At 35.3% G+C, this 14,039-nt stretch overlaps 1 protein-coding gene across 7 annotated transcripts in view; it reads right to left on the reverse strand.

Annotated features, from left to right (window-relative positions):
- RALYL (RALY RNA binding protein like) overlaps positions 1-14,039 on the reverse strand; it is a 718,971-nt gene that overhangs the window by 37,511 nt on the left and 667,421 nt on the right. The window lies entirely within an intron of this gene.

A 14,039-nucleotide genomic window follows, 5' to 3' on the forward strand; every position in this document is an offset into this window, starting at 1 on the left:
GTCTACAGTTTGATCTTATTAATAAATTATTATAAAGGTAATTTATAGAGCAAAATAATTGTAGGTTATTAATTTCTGGCCTTTTTCATAATGGGAGATAAAAGGAAAATGAGCATTGATTTTATCTCAGCACAAAGCTTTCTTTTTTTTTTTTTTACTCCAAATCTCATGTTGAGAAAACTTTTCAAACATAATATGTAAATCAACAAACTGATATAATGTACAAATAAGCAAACAAGCAGCTATTCTTTCCAAGAAATTGTTTATAATTAAAATAATACTTTTAGAAATAAATGTGTATCTATACCTTCTTGCATTTTAGTTCTCCAAATGATAAAATTTGTTGAAAATAAGACAATAGTAGAGGGTTGTTGTGCCTTGGCTGTGCTGTCAAAGTTTAGTTACTCTGAGCTCTAGTTGACAGGATTCTAGCTCTAGCTTTGTTACTTACCCACAGAATTATAGACACTGAGTTTGAGTCTAAGTTTTGGCCATTTGGTCAGGTCACGTCATTGAAACACATTAAGTCATTTTTTCCTCATCTATACCTACCTCTGGTGTTTCCTGTGACATTTAGCAGAGCTTATATTTGGGAAATGTTTTGCAAATTATAAAGGACTACATAAGTGTGTTCTATTATACACAGAAGGGAGATGGTGTGCTCCTCACTGTGAATATGTTGAAGGAATAACAACAGTAACAACAGTAAGCATGGATCAAGAGGCCTGGTCAGATCAGGGAATAACACATATGGGGCTGAGGCTTTGTTTCAGAGGAGGAAAAGAGCTGGTAGAGCAAACCAAGGTTGGAAATAATTACTATGGGTATCTTACGTGGCTCAAACATAGGCTCTTTTTCATTAAGAGAAAGACATTTACTTCATATAAATAGACACAAGCTATATACAGCTTGATGTTTTAAAAATCAACTTATTAGGTTCAAACTTCTCCATTTAACAACATAACTTGTGCAGTGAGAATGTGAATTCTGCTTTTAAAAGTATACTTTTTATCTTGATATGCACATACAAATGTACTGATGAGAGGACGTCTAGTACATAAATTCTTTCCATTTTTCCTAATGTCTATATAACATTTAGCACAGAAAGTCCTATGAAGACTATAAAGTGGTTATTGTAAAATATAACCAAGATTTTTTTCTAAGAAGATAAAAGTGAGTTAAAGAAAAAAACATCTGTTTAATCTAGAGAAGACCCCATTGTCTGAATTAAAAGGAAGGTGAATAAGGCAAGAAAGACCAACGACACTCTTAATTTTACGTTTACTGAAGATTTCTAGGTTTTATTCTCACTTTCCTTCTACATACCATTCATGTGCTCTAAAATTCTAGATCTGTTACCTGGGTTAACCCACATACACATCTACGAGTAGGCTCCACTGAGAAAATGATGTGATAGGTTGACTAACCTGAGCACTGGACAGTTTTGAATTCTCTAATATTAATCACATTTCTTATTCTATTCTGTTGCCTCTCCTATCACTGATCCTTTGTACTGCACAATGGAGGTGGCTACTCTGGTTTTGGCCCCCCACTCTTCTTCATAAAAGAGGTTTTCGTACTTATCATCTAAGCTCCTCACTTCTTATGTCACCATACCATTTGTTTGAAATGCCCTAGCTTTCAAGACCTGGTGTTGGTACTTCAAGAAAGAAAGATAAATAGAAATTTGGGATTCTTATAATTATATACTGTGAAAAATGCCTTGAATCTCATAAATTTTTTAAAACCAAAGTTTTTCATTTTTATGTCATTGTATTTATCTTTTTGTTATAACACACAAATTGACTTTTGCTTAAGATTGACATATATTAGGAATTCAATTTGCCTAGTGTATCTATTTCTTCTCTAAATGATTCCAGAAATATTTGTTATTTGAGAACTCTTTTTGATGTTGAAAATAACTTATATATGTGTGTGTGTGTGTGTGTATGTATATATATGTTTTTTTTCCTCTCTATAAGCTATCTGGCCAAGGAAGCATAGCAGATATTCAAAGGATCCCTGTAGGACCAGACTTTAAAAGATGCATAGTCCTCATCTGGCTTCATGTATCAATTTGTTTCAGCTTGTATAAGGAAAGCCAACTTTCTTGATCTTCCCAGCTGAATGTAATCTTTCCCACTTTGATCAACCAAAGCCCTGATCAAATGCTGTCTTACAGTTAGTTCTACTGTTTTCTTATCTTTTTCGTATTAGTGTTTAAGCTTCTTGGAAATTTGAGCTATTGCCTCAGAAGATGATTGTCACACTCAAAGGGGATGATACAGAGGTCAATCTTTTGTAAACTGAAAAGCACAATACAAGTCAATTATCAAGAAACGTTTTGATGTGCTCTGTACCGCTCACTGAATGCCTTGCAGATGAAGAGATATCAGGAAGGATATAGGGTTTGAGATTCATACTTCTGTTAATTACTAGTCCTATTAATTGTAGTTTTCTTCTCTAAAAGGTAAGCATTAAAATAACATCCGTTTCAGGAAGTTGCTGCGTGATCTAATGAGAAAAAAGATGTGAACGTGTTTTTTAAACTGCAAAGACTGCACAAACATGTTATCATAACAATCTCAAAACAGTTCTTGAGTTGAATCTATATTTGTTTCTTGATTGCTGTAGACAAATTTCCTATGTCAAAATTATTCACTCCTACTGATCATTAAGATCAATTTTACAAAGATTATTTTGGATTTTGGTTTTGACATCGACGTTTTCGTTCTATTTTTAGACAGACATAGTCTAGTACTGATATGGTTTGGCTGTGTCCCCACCCAAATCTCATCTTGAATTGTAACCCCCATAATACCTGCGTGTTGTGGGTGGGACCCAGTAGGAGATAACTGAATCATGGGGGTGGTTTTCTCTATGACATTAAATAAGTCTCACAAGATCTGATGGTTTTATAAGGGGCTTCCTATTTTGCTTGGTTCTCATTCTCTCTTGCTTGATGCAATGTAAGATGTGCCTTTTGTTTTCTGCTATGATTTGTGAGGCCTCCCCAGCCACATGGAACTGTGAGTTCATTAAATTTATTTTTCTTTATAAGTTACCCAGCCTTGAGTAGGCCTTTATTTATGGCATGAGAACAAACTAATACAGTACATAGTACATAACAGTTACTCTCTGTTTTTTTTTGTATTAACATACAACATACATGTAATTCTGACCATGTATTTCAAAGGCAGTGGTATATTAATACAATTCATTGCAAAAAAATCCTATATATTCTCATCAGTCATTAACTTGAAAGCTAAATGCTTGTAAGTCATCATCTGAATTAAGAAAAGCTTTAATTATAATGATAATTGATTCATAGGAGTTTAATATCAAACTATGTTAGTAATATATAGTCAACATAGACTTTTGTCATCTCAATGGGAAATATAATCACTAAACAATGATAAGTTTCATGAATAAAGTCACACATGAAAGCACATCTTTATTAAACTATTGGTTCACAGTTTAATAGGCAGTTTTGATTCAGTAACTATGTTGCTGAAATAGAAACAAATTAACTTGTCCTATTTTTTATGAATAATTATCTAATTTTATGTCTCTAGAGTAATGTTGTTTAGTTTATTCTTTTTTTTGAGACGGAGTCTTGCTCTGTCGCCCAGGTTGGAGTGCAGTGGTAAAGTCTCGGCTCACTGCAACTTCTGCCTCCTGGGTTCAAGCAATTCTGCCTCAGCCTCCTGAGTAGTTGGGATTACAGGCGCACGCAGACACATCACACTAATTTTTGTATTTTTAATAGAGATGGGGTTTTGCCATGTTGGTCAGGCTGGTCTTGAACTCCTGATCCACCTCAGGTGATCCATCCACCTCGGCCTCCCAAAGTGCTGGGATTATAGGCATGAGCCACTGCACCTGGCCAGCTTATTCTTAACTTTATAACATTCTGTTTATTTGCATAGTTATTTTCTAGTCATCACTCTTTTTATTTTGTATGTGAGTGTGTATGTGTGTTTGTGTGCATGTGCATTTCTCTCTCTGCCACTAAAGCGTCTCTGTGGTAGAAACATTTTTATTATTCATCTTTGTTTACCTGGTGGCTGACTCTTACTCACAAATTAAGTGCTTGCTGAATATATTAATGAATTGTGGAATCAACTAATGAAAGTAAGTGTCAAATGTGTCAAATTCTTTTCATAGAGTAAAAGTGACAGTTGAATTTTGCACACCAAAAATATAAATCCAAGATAACTTAAAAAAAAAAAAAAGTAAAAAATCCTCTTGCCACATTCTACATGACAATACCATACCACAAAGTCAAGGTAAAATGTGAGGTCTGAAATTTTCTTAGAAGAAAATTTTTTTTTTTTATTGCATTTTAGGTTTTGGGGTACATGTGAAGAACATGCAAGATTGTTGCATAGGTACACACATAGCAGTGTGATTTGCTGCCTTCCTCCCCTTCACCTATATCTGGTATTTCTCCCCATTGTTGATGTTTATATTGACAAGTCTTGAAGAGAAAAATGAAATGTGAAGCTGTCCAGTGCTTATTGGAGGAGAGCTGCCTTCGATCACTGGCATCTTTTGGAATCTCTGTTGGCTTCTTCAAGTCAGATTGATGAATGATCATAGCATTTCTTTTGTGAACAGAGAAATGACTATTAGATTTTTTTTTTTTAAAGAGTTGATTAGGAGCCCAAAAGCCAGCAGCTTATGTCTAAAAGACACCTCTAAGACACCTAAATTATAGATTACAATAAAAAGGCTTATAATGGCTACAAGTTAGTGAGTGCTTATGAAGTGCTGACCATGTAAGACTCATTAACTTTAGTCCTTGAAATATACTGCAACACATCATGTTATGCATGGGGAAACTGAGGCACAAATAAGTGCTCATGGTCACACAGTAATAAGTGCAAGTAATAAGTGAAATTCCAACTTAACATTTCTGATCTTATAATTTTGGCTGTTTTCTAATATATCTCTAGAAAAAGAAGGCCTAATTTGACATACCAAGGGAATGCTTTGAATCTCTTCAATAACCAATTTTAAGTTCAAGAATAAAGAAGTCTGTTTAGTTAGGGGTACATATTCTGGTTAGCTAAACAATGACTATCAAAGGAAAAGAAGTACAAATTACAGATAAACATTTCTGTTTAAGGGAAAATGCCTAAGGCGAAAGAAAAGAATTTAATATTAATTTTCAATTCTCATATTCAAATTTTTTTTGCACATCTCATCTCTACTTCAAAAAGCTATCTATGATTCAGAAAACAAGTTAGAATTGTTGGGATTTATGTTCAAAGCATTTTTATTGAGTTTGCTGCATAGCTATTATCATTAATATAACTATGAAAATTGGTTGAGTTGGCAATTAAGTTTTTGACATGCTGGCTTAATTGCTAGATAATTGCTAGTTGAATTGTACTTAGCAGATGGTTGGAAAGAATGTTGATACAAAAACAGTCACATTAGTCCCTAGAGCCAAGCTAGTATCCTTGAATCATGGTTTTTGTGTACTAATACAAACTGTATTTTAAGAAAAATTTTCTTACAGCACCTGCATATAGTATGAATTTAACACAATGGTTCTAATAAATGCCATTTAGGAAAATGCAACTTATTATGGGTGACAGACAGTACTATCAACCACGTAAATGAACATCAGGAAAATTACATAGAAAGAATGTTTTTAGATGAATATATTAGTTACACAAGTACATTTTTGGAGAAAATGGCTTCAAAGCTGTTCACACAAAATACCCTAGATTGTTGAGATGGCACAATGCAACATAAATCATTTAAAAATTACCAAGATAATTGTTTTATTTAAATTTAATAAAGGTTTTAGAAGAGATGCTATTTTCCCCACTTAATAGGTTTTATAAGGACTTTTCCCAATTTCATTCAGCTAGTAAGTTAAACTAGGTATCTGGTGGCATGTGAACCTAGTTTTGTTTTATTCCGGTCTGGACCCTTAGATAATGTAAATCAGTTTTCCATAAGGAAGATAAATTGGAGAGGAAACAAACCAGAAGTGGAGACCAACTCAAAGGATATTCTGAGAGGGATGAAAATGTCCTAACTGATTTGTGGTGATGGTTGTGTCACTTGGTAAAATTACTAGGTCATTTAATTATACTCTTGAAATGAGTAAATTTTATTCTATGTAAAATATACCTCAATAAATTTGTTTTAAAAATGAGATAAATGCAACAGAACATGTGAGAGATGAGGAGGGTCTGGGTATTGGCATATCTTTAGGACAATAGAGGAAATGGGTGAGGTAAAAATATACCAAAGATTTGGCAACACTGCTACAGTAGGAATAGAGGATAATGTTGAGACTGGCAATTGGATGGACAGGATATATGTAATAGTGATGACAGAGAGAGGGTACAGAGGTGTATATCTAGGTAGGAAAGTGAGGCAAAAGAGTTCAATTCTGAAAGACTGTGACTGAGTTATTCCCAAGATGGCTTCAATATTTCCTTTGGTTTGACTAAACGTCAGGTAGATTTCTTTCTGACCATAGGTCCTGAAGCATCCTCTTCTTAGAGTGTTTGCTTTAGCAAACTTGCAATTGTAAATTCTTTCTTTGCCTATTTGAGAAGTAAATTTTCTGTAATCCAGGAATGTTTTTCTTAAGATTCAGGAACCATCTCTTTGACATATTTTCATTGAATAAGATAGGGCCATTGTTGAGCCGGGCTCATGCTTGTAATCCCAGCACTTTGGAAGGCCAGGGTAGATGGATCATAAGGTCAAGAGATTGAGACCATCCTGGCCAACATGGGGAAACCCCGTGTCTACTAAAAATAGAAAAATTAGCTGAGTGTGGGGCCGTGTGCCTATAGTCCCAGCTACACAGGAGGCTGAGGAGAATCGGCTGAATCTGGGAGGCAGAGATTGCAGCCAAGATTTTGCCACCGCACTTCAGCCTGGCAACAGAGCAAGACTCCGTCTCAAAAAAATAAACAAAGATAGGGCCATTGTCTTCCGGTCTTCTTGGGAGAGTAGCAGCCTAACTTTAGTAAGAGCTAATTAGCAAACACAAATAGTGGCCAAATATCCTCCTCCAACATCCTCCAACACTTTTCCATTAGCTTGCTCCAGCATTCAAGAATCTGCCTGCCTTTAGCTCACTCTAGCATTCAAAAAATTATCCTGCCTTCTATTTTTGCAGAGTTAAGTTCAATTTTATCTCCTATTGCAATGGTCTTGAATAAAGCCTTCCTTGTTGATTTTTATAAGTGTCCATGGTGACCTTGCCTTTGCAGTTAACTGAGGGATAGCCACAGGAAACACTCCAACAAGCAGTTGAAAGGTTTGATGTAGATGCTAAAGACAACTCAGTGTTTTTTCTCGCCCTTATATTTAGCTTCTTTAAAACATTTAATTTTTGTACTCAAACATTTCTACAAGCTTGCTATGAAAAACAGCAGTGTTTTCTTCCTACCTGCTCACCAGTTCCAGCTCCTTAAAGGCTTTCTCCTCACTTGGCTGAATCTTTTAAATACACGCACTCCTATCTCTAAATAATATTTATATTGCTACTTTTCAATCAGTTTTATGAGCTATCTGTTGACATTATCCCTCGGAAGTTGAGGAAACAGTTTTTGGTCCTACAATTCCCACTCACTTCCCATCTCTCTAGAGAATTATACTATAAACTGAATGAAATCAATTTTCAGTTTTTACATAATTTTTACTGTGAAAGTACACTGTGCAGCTAAGCTGTTAGTACATGATGAATGATACTTGTTTACTGAATATTTTATTTTCTCTAGAATTAAAAATTGCCTCATGTTTTTAAAATTCGTTCTCCATGTACTTCTTTTTATGTACTTAGGCAAATTAACCCCTCCTTTTCAACCAATCCCCTTTCCCACCCAGCAGCTATTGCATCAATTTTGATGTCTTGAAAAGTCTATCCCAGAGCTTTTGAGCAGTTCTGATCTGGACTCATTTCTTTCCAGATCTCTTGCACAACTCATCTCCTAGGATCTCTGCTAATGCTATCTTGAGAATTCCCTTTCTATGTTGCTTTTAGAGTCCATGCTTTAGGAAGGCTCTGTTTTTTCTCTGTTTTGGTTTATCACTGTGTTTTGGTGAAGTACACTTTTTAGAACTTCTCAGAGAAAGGATATATTAAAATAGTTAATTGGAAGGCCATTAGGCTGAGTTCATTCCTGTGCCCTGGATTCCCACATAGGTAAACTGAAACCCAACTCAAAATGAATAGAGATAGCCTAGGAAAACTGAAACTTAAGCTTATTCAGACATTCATCCTGTAATTTTCATATCTTCCCCTATTTTCCATTTCTGTTTTTCTTTTTTCCATATTTTCTGGGAAAGTTTGTCCAATTTCGTCTTCCAGTCATTGTATTCTTTATTTGTGCTATCATATGTTAACTTCTAAAATCTTTTATATGCCCTTTGAATACTCAGTTTTATAATTTTATGTTTTTATTACAGTATCTTCTCATTTCTCTTAGGGTATTAATCAGTTTTTTTTCATTTGCGAAGTTTTATTCTTCCTGTACATGTTTGTTTCCTCTAATTTTTTTTTTTTTTTTTTTTTTTTTTTTTTTTTTTTTTTTTTTTTTTTTTTTTTTTTTTTTTTTTTTTTTTTTTTTTGGGCAGGGGGCATTTGCTTATTATGTTAAATGTCCCTTTTATCTGATGATTCTTGTTTGTTCATATTAACAGTAGGGCATTAAAATATTGGTTGGCAACTTTGTAAGTATATTTGTAAGTTTAAAGAGGTTTGTTTTCTTGAGAGGAAGTCTTGCTCTGTCACTGGAGTGCTGTGGTGTGATATTGGCTCACTGTAACCTCTACCTCCCAGGTTCAAGTGATTCTCCTGTCTTAGCCTTCTGAGTAGCTGGGGACTATAGGCGCATGCCACTACACCTGGCTAACTTTTCTGTTTTAAGTAGACACAGGGTTTCAACATATTGGTCGGGCTGGCCTCGAACTCCTGACCCCAAGTGATCCACCTACCTCAGCCTTCCAAAGTGCTGAGATTACAGAAGTGAGCCACAGCACCTGGCCGAGAGATATTGTCTCTGTAGGGTGGTCTGGCTGAGTGCTTCCTTGGGGACCCTATGTCAGCATCTTTAGGTCTTTCCTCTTGGGCAGCTCATGCTCTCCACTGAAGATTATTCTAGTGTCCTGCCAGTGCTCTGGTAGCTGAGTCAGGGAGAAAGTGGGCATTTCTACAGTAATTACGAAAACTTTCCCCCTCTCTGCTTTTAAGTGCTCTCAAGCTTCCTTGTCATCTATCAGCCCTGTAACCCACTGTTTTACCTTCTCTAGAGGAAACTTCTCCAGCCTTCTTTCAAAGTGCAGCAGGAATGTTGGGTATGGGGACATAGGAATCTGTTTCCTAAACAGACTTTCAACCATTTGTTTCCTCTTTTCCAGAGGAATGTGATGCCTTGAATTCTGAGCCTTTTGGGAGTTTGTGATTAAAATTGAACTTGGGGTTCTAGGATGTGCTAAGTCAGGTATGCGTATCTACCTCCTGTTCAGCTGCTGAACCCTATCCTTGTTTCTAACACAGCTTCAAGAGAGAACAGTGCTTAATTCATGTGTTAAATTCATCATCTGTAACCAGAAGCATCACCAATTCAATCTGAAGTATCGGTGAGAGCAATAAGGTATTCAGAACAGAAATAGTAGTCACGTTACAGGCTGCAGCAGTCAGGTCATATCTGGAGCAACATTTTCCATTCTGAGTAATGTAATCTGTGTTGACAAATTAATGACTAGAGAAGAGAGACTGCAATAGTTTAAGATGCAAAACCAAGTTAAATGAGAAGCAACTGAAGGAACCATTGATATTTCTCTAGACCAAAAAGGCCTCTAAGATGCTGTGATCAAAATTTGAATGCAGTTAAGATGAATATCCATAGGCCATAATATCAATTCTCTGTTCAAAGGTTTTGGAAGGGTGAGAACACCATAGCTACCTTTAAATGTATATGTATGTACATATGTGAGTGTGTCTGTGTGTGTATATACACAGAGAGAGAGAGCAAGAGAGAGAGAGAAAGAAAGTGTGAGTCTTGCTGTTGTCCAGGTTGAAGTATAGTGGCACAATCTCAGTTCACTGCAACCTCCACTCCTGGGTTCAAACAATTCTCCTGCCTCAGCCTCCTGAGTAGCTGGGATTACAGGCATCACACCCAGCTAACTTTTGTATTTTTAGTAGAGATGGGGTTTACTTATGTTAGCCAGGCTGATCTCAAACTCCTGACCTCAAGCGATCCACCCGCCCTGGCCACCCAAAGTGCTAGGATTGCAGGTGTGAGCCACAATGGCCGGCAGCTTCCTTTAAATACTTAATTGACTCTTGTGTCACAAGGAATTAGACATTATGTTTCTTTTTCAAACAACATAAAAGTGATAACTGAATCAAGTGAAAGCAAAATACATTTTGGCTCAGTGTAAGGAAAACCTGCAATAAGCATCTGAAACATAAATGGGACCAAGCAGATAACATAATCATGTGAACTGGCTGGACAAAGATACTAGCAAACTGAAAGTGCATGTCATATGTTGGGTGATTGAGTGAGTAGCAGTATTAAAAAGGTCAAGGTTTTCAAAAGAACTCATATTTTGAGATTTATTTACAATATTCCAATGTTTGGACATTATTTTTGAAAATTTCTTGTCTTATACCAAACATATGGGCAGGATGAATTTATCCCATGTGACTCCTGTTTGTGACTTCCCTCAGGCTTAGGTCTAACATCCCAAAGTTATCACTGGAATTGTCCCAGTCAGACTTGGCTGCTCATGTATCAGGCATAATAGTGAGAATAAAATTGAACTAAATAATGTCTAATTGCCTTTTCACTTCAGAAAGTCTATACTTGAAATGTAATTCTTTTAAATGTAGTTATCCATGGAGTAGCTGTGCCCATTGCATGATCTGCAGTCTTTACTTTTCCTTCTTGTGCCTTTCGCTGTTTTTGGTCGCTTAATATCACTGTGTAAAGCACATAACTTGTGCTATGCATATGTGGCAACTTATATGTGGCTCTTTTAAAAGAATCATCTAAGAATGAGGCAAAATTCGTAGCCAAACTGAATTCAAGTGTTACTTGTTGTTTTCTATAATCTACATAGTCACCATATCCCCAAAGAAGTTGTATGATATAGTGGAAAAAATAATGTATGCATGGTGGATTTATAATAATCATAATTTTAGAAGCTGGAATATACATTAGAGGCCATAATCCATTCCTCTAGTTTATATTTGAAAGTATTGAGACCTAAAAGGGTTAAATGACTTCCTAAGTTGTACCCAGTACATAATACTTGGTGTTGGGTAGAGTTAGGCAAGAGAAGACATGATCTTGTTCTGAGGAACTTTACAATCTCAAATGACAGGATACCACACACATCTATTTGAGCAATTTAAGATATAGAAAATCCAAAATAATGTAATTATATTTTATTGATATTATTACTGAAAGATTAGGAGTTCACTTTCAAAATAAAAAAATAGATACTATGGAACTTGACTTCAGGGCATACCCCACGTTCAGTGTCATTCTCCACATTTTCCAATTCTCTATCTCCTTCCTGCCATTAGTTCTCTTATGAAAAACTTCACTATCAAATAACTAATAGTAAATTAGGAGTGAGAAATTTATGCAAGAATACTAATGAAGAGTAAATGGTAGCTACCAAGTAATTAGTTTTCAACAAATTAAGCATTATAATGAATGTCCCCTTACATTGAATAAGGAGGCACTGAGCATTTATTAATGAGTTTTAGTGCATTTCACTCCACTTTCCATAATGTAGTGTTAATTCTATCCATTCAACCCTGATTTCTTTTTATAAAGAAAATGTAGGAAAATACAGAAAACGTTCATCTTTTATCTCTACAAATACAGACACTATTCAGGAAACAATTACTAAAAGAATGGAGTTCCAAATCAAATTAATTCATTTTCTTCATAAAAAGTTAAAGACATAAATATCAAAGAACTAAGTTCATTATTTTACAAGCAAGAGTTTTATGACTGGAAAGTTTAAACATGTACAAAAGTAAGTGACATCTCACGAAAAGAAGATGCAAGCTTTGAATTTTAGTGTTACATTTCTAAATGATCTTCCAAAAAGATATGTGGAAGGTATTAGTCATTGTAGGAAACTGAAAGGTATAATATGATGGAATAAGGATCACATTTTTCTCTTTGAGGTGATTTATATTTAAATGAGTTCTCCATAATCCTTTAAACTGAAGTGCAAATTGGTTATCAAAGTCCTTTGCTGTAAGGGTTGTTTTACATAATAATGAATTTTACAGAGTTCCTCAAAGGGAAATATTGATTTAGGCAACATCACAGAATATTTCAGTTACAGTAACACATTAGTGCCATAGCATATAAAAACTTTCTCAAATATAAATTTTTTTATTAAAAAGTGTAGGCAGTGTACCTTTCTGAATAGAAAACACATTTGTGATAGAAATTTTTAATTAAAAAAATTCCATTTAGTCTATCATTCCTCATCTACCTTAACAAGTGTTAGCATGAGTCAACCATGTGCTAGGTACATAGAGGTACATGGTTTGTCTTTTTGTTTGTTTGTTTGTTTTTTAATGGGCTGTATGAAAGTAGGAGGAAATGCCCATTTGCCTGTACATGTGTGTGTTGTATAATCCTTAACTCCAATTATTATATTTTTAACTCTGTGCTATATAATTTATATATGCTACTTTGTTCATTACTCACCATGTGAGGCAGCCATGAGTATCCTCATTTTACAAATAAGGAAATTGTGTATGTTGTATGTGATGATTTGAACCAGAGTTTATTTCTCTCATCCATTATGCTACACTCCCACCTCAAATCTGCTTCTTTTCATTCTTGAGCCCTATATTACCTCCAAAGGTAAGCTCCAGCCCTCACCCCAGCGATGAGTCAACAAACTGACAGGCTCCTGTGTGTGTTAGCTCAGGGGACCTAGGTTCCCATGAGTTCTCATCGTTTACGTGTTGCCCAGATAGGCTTACTTCACTTCAGTGAAATCCTGGGACAGAACCCTGGGGAAAACTTGAAATTGAGGCTGTAAATGTAAAAGGGCACTGAATTCAGTAACAAGCCCTGTGTTTGAGAGCCAGGTCTATCACTAACTAGATGTACAGGTTTAGAAAAGTCAATTTACATTCCTGAGCCTTTGTTTTCTTATCTGCAAAATGAAGAGGTTGGATTTATTAAGGGCTTTCACACTGTATTTATTTATTTTATAAGAAGTGGAACTCTTCCAGCAAATTAAGTTTTATACCGAATGTCAGTACGTAAACAGATACAGGGAAGTTACAATGGTCATAGCAATGGCTGGGTTTTGAAGACGTATGACTCTGTCTACCTACTGGATATCTTCCTAATCCCCATCTTAACTCCAAGGAGGCTCTTGCAGAACTTTTCAAATTGTGGCCTACCACCAGTTTATACCAGTTCTCATATACTGTGACTCAAAAAATAGCTGTAGCCATATGAAAAAAGCATTAGACTTGTACAAAAAAGGAGCTGGGTCAGGGCTGATAATTCAAAGGACAGAGGGTATAAAATGATAAAATATATAATCAAATAATTTGGCCTGTGGGATCCAGGGGCATGCCTTAATCTTGAGGTTCCTGAACTTGGGTACTTAAGATTTTCAGGGTGGTAGCAAAGGCAGGAGTTGGTATTATAATAACTTTTGAAACCTGTCAAATTTTGCTGTAGTTAATCTAATTATATATGAATATTATGTTAGCCTGATAGCATTATTCTGTTAATTGATTTTATTTTCTGAAAGGTTACTTGATATTGAGATAAACTTTCAATTATGACTCAGCTACTGTGGATTATACCATCAAAACATTTTTTCTTCTACTTTCTTTTTAGTATGAATCTTAGAAAAATTGGTTCATGTACACTAAAAGCAAAAAAAAAAAATCCCATTTCATCATTGCAATTCTTGGCTTAAGACATTGTTGACGTATCTGTATTAAATGCTGTTAAACTCAGCCAGCGTCTCCCTGGCCCTATACTGTCTCT

This window comes from Cebus imitator, unplaced genomic scaffold, assembly GCF_001604975.1.
Source record: "Cebus imitator isolate Cc_AM_T3 unplaced genomic scaffold, Cebus_imitator-1.0 Scaffold22, whole genome shotgun sequence".
Taxonomy (NCBI): domain Eukaryota; kingdom Metazoa; phylum Chordata; class Mammalia; order Primates; family Cebidae; genus Cebus; species Cebus imitator.